The following is a 6253-nucleotide window of genomic DNA, read 5'->3' as shown; positions in this document are numbered from 1 at the left end:
TAGAGTGTTGAAGACAGTAATTAGATCTTACTTACTTATGGCTAAAATGAAGTATAACCTTGAGTTTTTAATATTCAAGTCTCCCTCCCCTCCCCAAAATTGACTTACAATTTTGTTCAACTAAGAAAAATTCTCTCTATGAGCAAATGTCAGAAGACAAAGGTGGAGAGTCCTCAGGGACCACTGGAGATGTAGTCTGAGAGTCCAAGACACCCATTGTAAAGGACTCAACCTCTGGGCTGCTGAGAAGGCTTGGGGTGTGGGAGGTAAAGGGGTCCACAGCTCTAAGTCTGATGATCTGATGTCAACCCCTGGGAACTACATCTTGGAAGAAGGACACCCACCCAACTGAAAGTTGTCCTCTGACCTCAGTACACAAGTATTGATGTGCAGTGCCACACACTACACCCCACACTCACATATCACATCACACACACACACCACACACCACACACACACATAACACACCACACACACCAAATCATAACACACACTACACACACACACACATATAACGCACCACACACATATAACACACCACACACAGCAAATCATAACACACACATCACATACACACACACACCACACATACATATAACACACACACACCATACACACACCACATACACACCACACTTCATACCTGCACCACACACATAAATAAATAAATAAATAAATAAATAAATAAATAAATGTAACTTAATTTTTTTTGAAAAGCTGAGATATGCTGGCACACACCCTTAATTCTATCACTCAGTAGGCAGAGGCAGGAGGATCTCTGTGAGTTTGAGGCTAGCCTGGCCTACACAGAAAGTTCCAGGACAACCAGGGCTATATAAAGGGACCTTGTCTCAAATAACAACAACACATGAAAAATACAGTCAACTTGCTTCTTGTTTGGTTCTCCCTGAGATCCATTTCTTTGTGGTAGCGGTGAATCTCAGTTTGGCCTGGGCAGAGGTCTCTAACGAAATGCCATATGCAGCTGCTGTCGTGGTTTAGAGCCCTTGGCTGGTGACAATGTCCCCTCCAAAGGTCCAATAGTCATCTCCATCTGTGGATCAGCTGTCCAGCCACATGATTCTGTGGAGGACATTGCAGATCTATAAGGAGCAGAAACCTTTAAAAGCTTCCTTGCACTTTAATCCTTATGAGGTGATCTCCACAGTGGGGATCCCTGGTTTCTATGGGCAAGTGGCCTTGCCAGTGTTTGGTATATTTGAAGACACGCCCAAGTCTTTTTCCAAGCTACTCTGCCATCATCTTTCCACTCTTTTTAAAATTACTTTGGCTATTCAGAGCCAGAAATAGTAGCCTTGGGCTAGAGAGATGGCTCAGAGGTTAAGAGCACTGACGGCTCTTCTAGAGGTCCTGAGTTCAATTCCCAGCAACCACATGGTGGCTCACAACCATCTGTAATGGGGCTGATGCCCTCTTCTGGTATCTGAAAGCAGCTACAGTGTACAGTACTCATATATAAAAAATAAAGAAATCTTTTAGAAAGGAACGAAAGAAGGAAGGAAGGAAGGGAGGAAGGAAGGAAGGAAGGAAGGAAGGAAGGAAGGAAGGAAGGAAGGAAGGAGGGAGGGAGGGAGGAAGGGTAGCCTTGTTGTGAAATGAGGCGTGAGGTGGGGGAACTTTTGTTCTCTGTTGGACTGCATTAGCATAGGAAGGCAATGCTGTTGCTAGCTGTGGGAGTTCGAATGTGCCGTAAAGCACTGGTCTGGAAAACGGATAGTACTGACTTTTCTTTTTTTTTTTTTTTTCTTTTTTTCGGAGCTGGGGACCGAACCCAGGGCTGACTTTTCTTATTATGGTGACAAGAAGCAACTTAAAAGAGAGAGGAGGTTTGTCTGGCTTATGCTTTAAGGGTAGATACAGCCCATCATGGGGCAGGCACAGTGACAAAGCATGAGGTGGCTAGTCACATCCTGTCCACAGCCAGGAAGCAGAGACAGGCAGGAGGTAGGGCCCCGGCTACCCAACCCGTCTGTCACCTTCTCCAGCAAGGCCCCACCTCTTTAATGGTCCACAACCTCCCAGAACAGCACAGCCGATGAGGGGCAAGGGTTCAAACACACGAACCTGCTGGAGACATTTAACATTCCAAGGACAGCTGTAAGAAAGACTTCAGAGGACGCTGACTAGCTGCGGGAGTGTCCCCTACAGTCTCAGGCATTTGAATACTTGGTGTAACCCCAGTCGGGAGGTCCTGTGGCCTTTCTGGAGGAAGACTCCCCCTGGGGGCAAGCCGTGAGAGTAACAGACCTTAGGTAGTTGTGACATGCCTGAAGCTGCAGATGGAAGGTCTCAGGTTCCTGCCCCTGCCTCCACGCCTGCTGCCTTGCTGTCCCGACATTATGGACTCTAATGTTCCGGAGCCAGAAACAAAACACACTCATTTTTCTATAAGTTGCCTCAGCCACTTGCTGCACGTCCCAAAGACGTCCATTTATGTTGGGGGTAACACATAAAGTCTCGGAGCTTTGTCAAGTCTGATGGTACGCACTTGCAGATTCAAAGCTAAGGAGGCTGAAGCTGCCGGTTCCCGGCCAGCCTTGGCCACAGTGTACAGTGTGCACTTAAAAAAAGCGGCCTGCCCTCTCGGGGCTCACCACCTAGGTGAGAAAGTAAGCAAGTGGCCAACGCAGGACAGTTTTCCAAGTGCTGCAATGTGAGTCCTGAGGAACAGAAACGGAACCAGGAAGCCAGACTGGTGACCAAATTGGGTCTGTCGGACCCTGACTCAACCAGTACTGTGTGTGTGTGTGTGTGTGCACGCGTGCTGTGTGTATGGTGTGATATGGCGTGTGTGTGTATGGTGTGGTTTGGTGTGTGTGTGGTGTGCTGTGTTGTGTGTGTGTGTGGTGTATGTGTATGTGTGTGTGTATGTGTGTGCTCTGTGTGTGTGTGTGGTGTGGTGTGTGTGGTGTGTGTGATGTGTGTGTGTGTGGTATGCTATGTGTGGTGTGTGTAATGTGTGTGTGTGTGGTGTGCTGTGGTATGTGTGTATGTGTGGTGTGTGTGTGTGTGTGTGGTGTGCGCATGTGTCTGGCACTGCATCCACTGAAGAGTGCTGTTCACAGAAGCACAGTGGTTCACTTCACATGCTTATTGATATTTGACATCTAGCTGAGGTATTTGGAGAGCTTTCCTCAAAGCAAATTGCTATCCCGACTCTCCCATCCCTCTTCCAAAGAGCAATATTCATCCCCGTCATCCATCACAGCCACCTGTCTATGTTTATTTGCTTGGTCTTTGTTTGTTTGTTTTGAGACAGGGTTTCTCTGTGTATCCCTGGCTGTCCTGGAACTCACTCTATAGACCAGGCTGGCCTCAAATTCACAGAGATCTGCCTGCCTCTGCCTCCCTGTATTGGGATTAAGGGTGTGCAACCCTGCCCCTTGCCATGTCACTCTTAACCTACATCCCACAAAAATCATCTTAGATATTAGTTGTCCAGGGAACCATACCTCTTTCTCTGCAAGGTCTACCCCATGTCCCCTCTAAAGTTCTGCCTGAGTTTAGACTTTTCAGTGCTTGTCATAGTAAGAGGACACTGTCCTAGGCCCCTCCCTGCACTCTGGATCCTTAATTTTACAGCTTATTCCTAAAGGTCAGTCACAAAGACTTGTTGGTTCTTGTTAGAGGGTCTCCTTTCTACCCATTCTCCAGCAACTGTACGGTGGCTCACAACCATCTGTGAGCCCAGCCCAAAGCCTTTGGTTCCCTGACATTCTGTGCAGATCAGGTGGGAACAGGAAGCAGAAATATCAAACAGAAGGCAGCTGGGTTCTTTCCCATGGTTTTCTACCTGCAAAATGGGTTCTATTGCTCCCCATGCCTCATGCCTGTTCAATTACTTGGGGTTTTGGTGTTAGCAGTGCATGGGATGCTAGCATAAACTAGGAAGGAGGAAGTCGAGGTGCCTGGGGCATCACTGCTTGCAAGGGGCTCTACAGAGAGCTGTGGTGCAGTTGAGAGCAGAGCCCTGCCTGGGAACTCCCAACTGAGAATGTCCTCTGCGTCGAAGTGTGTCACATGGGTCCCTGGCTGTGTTGGGCTCCTGCAGGAAAACTCAGCAAAGCCACTAACAGAGAAGTGTTCTTGTTAAATGCGTTCAACTTTTAAAGATGTATGTGTATGGGTGTTTTGGCTGCATCTGTATATGTGCACCACGTGTGTGCCTAGGGCCTGATGAGGTCAGAAGAGAGCACCCGATCCCCGGTAGTGGCGTCACAGACTGTGGTGACCTTCTGTGGGGGTGATGGGAATTGAACCCAACAAGAGCTGCAAGTGCTCTTAACGGTAACTTCGGTAACTGCCTTGTTAGATTTGTAACAGGCCTAGGCTGAGGCCAGACTAAAAAGAATGAAAGCAGTGAGGACTAAAAGGCCTTTTTCCTTCTGTACCTGGTTTGGTTAAAGTGTTGTTGGTGGGTGATATTCAGAGGAAGAGGCAGAAGATACTTGAGCCAGGCAGAACAGCCTGGGTGACACAGAACGCCATTTAAAACATTATACACACACGCACGTACACACACACACACACACACACACATACATATATATATATATATATATATATATATATATATATATATATATATATATATGAAAAAGGATGAAAGCAACATTTAAAAATTTCAACTCAGGCAGGCAGATTGCCGTGAGTTTGAGGCCCGTTCTAGGATAGTCAGGGCTGTTACACAGAGAAACCCTGTCTTGAAAAAACAAAGCAAAACAACAACAAAAAAATCAATGTAGGAAGCTGGGCAGTGGTGGCACAGGTGTTTAATCCCAGCACTTGGGAGGCAGAGGCAGGCAGATCTTTGAGTTCCAGGCCAGCCTGGTCTACAGGGTGAGTTCCGTGACAGCCAGGGCTACACAGAGAAACCCTGTCTTCAAAACCAAGACCAAAACCAAACCAAACCAAACCAAATCAAACCCCAAATTCAACTTAGAGCCTAGAGGGACGGCTGAAGTAATGAAAACACCCATGTCAGGCAGTCAACACCTCTAACTCTACCTCCAGGGGCTCTGATGCCATCTTCTGGCCTCTTTGGGCACTGCAGTCACATGAGTCTCTCTCTCTCTCTCTCTCTCTCTCTCTCTCTCTCTCTCTCTCTCTCTCTCTCTCTCACACACACACACACACACACACACACACACACAGTCCCCATGTGCATGGTTAAAATCTTAAAAGATAATTTTGTTGTGACAGGGTGCACCTTGCTATGTAGCCAAGACTGACCTAGAACTCCTGACCCCTATGCTTCCTCTTGCCCAGTGCTGGAACTGCAGGGGTCAAATTATGCTTTTATGTCTCGGTTTAAAAATTATTAAGACACTTGAAAATAAAATCAGATGTCTATGCGCCCCACTATTTTCCTAATAAAATAACTGACTTCAAAGAGTTCGATTTTCACTGTAAGAAGGATGGTTTCCCAAGTGGCATTTATCTGAACAGAGCAGGTGATGGTACGTCACAGTTTGGAAGCTGTCAGGACTCTGACCCTAACCCTAACCCAGACCCTAACCCCCCTAACCCTGACCCTGACCCTAACACCCCTAACCCTGACCCTGACCCTAACACCCCTAACCCTGACCCTGACCCTAACACCCCTAACCCTGATCCTGACCCTAACACCCCTGATCCTGACCCTAACACCCCTAACCCTGACCCTGACCCTAACCCTGACCCTAACCCCCCTAACCCTGACCCTGACCCTCATAACCTTATCCCTGACCCTGACCCTGACCCTAACTCTAACCCTAACTTTAGAGTCCAGATGTCAGGGCTAAACAGAAGTAAGCCTTCTCCACTTTAAACTTCAGGGTGGATTCAGTGATTCGTTAGGTATTTTTTAACATCCACAGCATACTGGCTAATGCGATCTCTTCTTTCTTTGAGTACAATTAGCTGTGAAGACACAGCTTCATTTGCCCCTCCTCCCAAAGGACTGAGGGTCGGAAATGCAGGTGATTATCAGAGCTGCCTTTGATAACAACATCCTTCTTTGCTGGGAGCCCTTTGAACTGACTTTGATATGCAGTAATTAAGAGGGATTCCTGCCTGGAGGAACAGCCGCTGTGGCCCTGCCTCTGGTCTCCTTCCACTGAGTCCTTGTTTTGAACTATTGATCAAAGATTTGCAGGGATCTGTTGTAGCCTGTGTGGGGCAAAGAGGAAGGAAACGGTGGGTTGGAAGGGAGAAGAGGGGCCACCTCTGGTTATAAATAGTGTCGGAAAAG

The 6253-nt window shown here is 47.4% G+C and overlaps 1 protein-coding gene; it reads right to left on the bottom strand.

Annotated features, from left to right (window-relative positions):
• Erich1 (glutamate-rich 1) overlaps nt 1-6253 on the bottom strand; it is a gene marked incomplete at its 5' end in the record, with an annotated part of 52793804 nt that overhangs the window by 6179363 nt on the left and 46608188 nt on the right.

The sequence above is a fragment of the Rattus norvegicus genome, chromosome 16 (genome assembly GCF_021556685.1).
Source record: "Rattus norvegicus strain SHRSP/BbbUtx chromosome 16, alternate assembly SHRSP_T2T, whole genome shotgun sequence".
In the NCBI taxonomy this organism is placed as follows: domain Eukaryota; kingdom Metazoa; phylum Chordata; class Mammalia; order Rodentia; family Muridae; genus Rattus; species Rattus norvegicus.
Note: the sequence above shows the minus strand (reverse complement) of the source record. Positions and strands in the feature narration are given on the sequence as shown.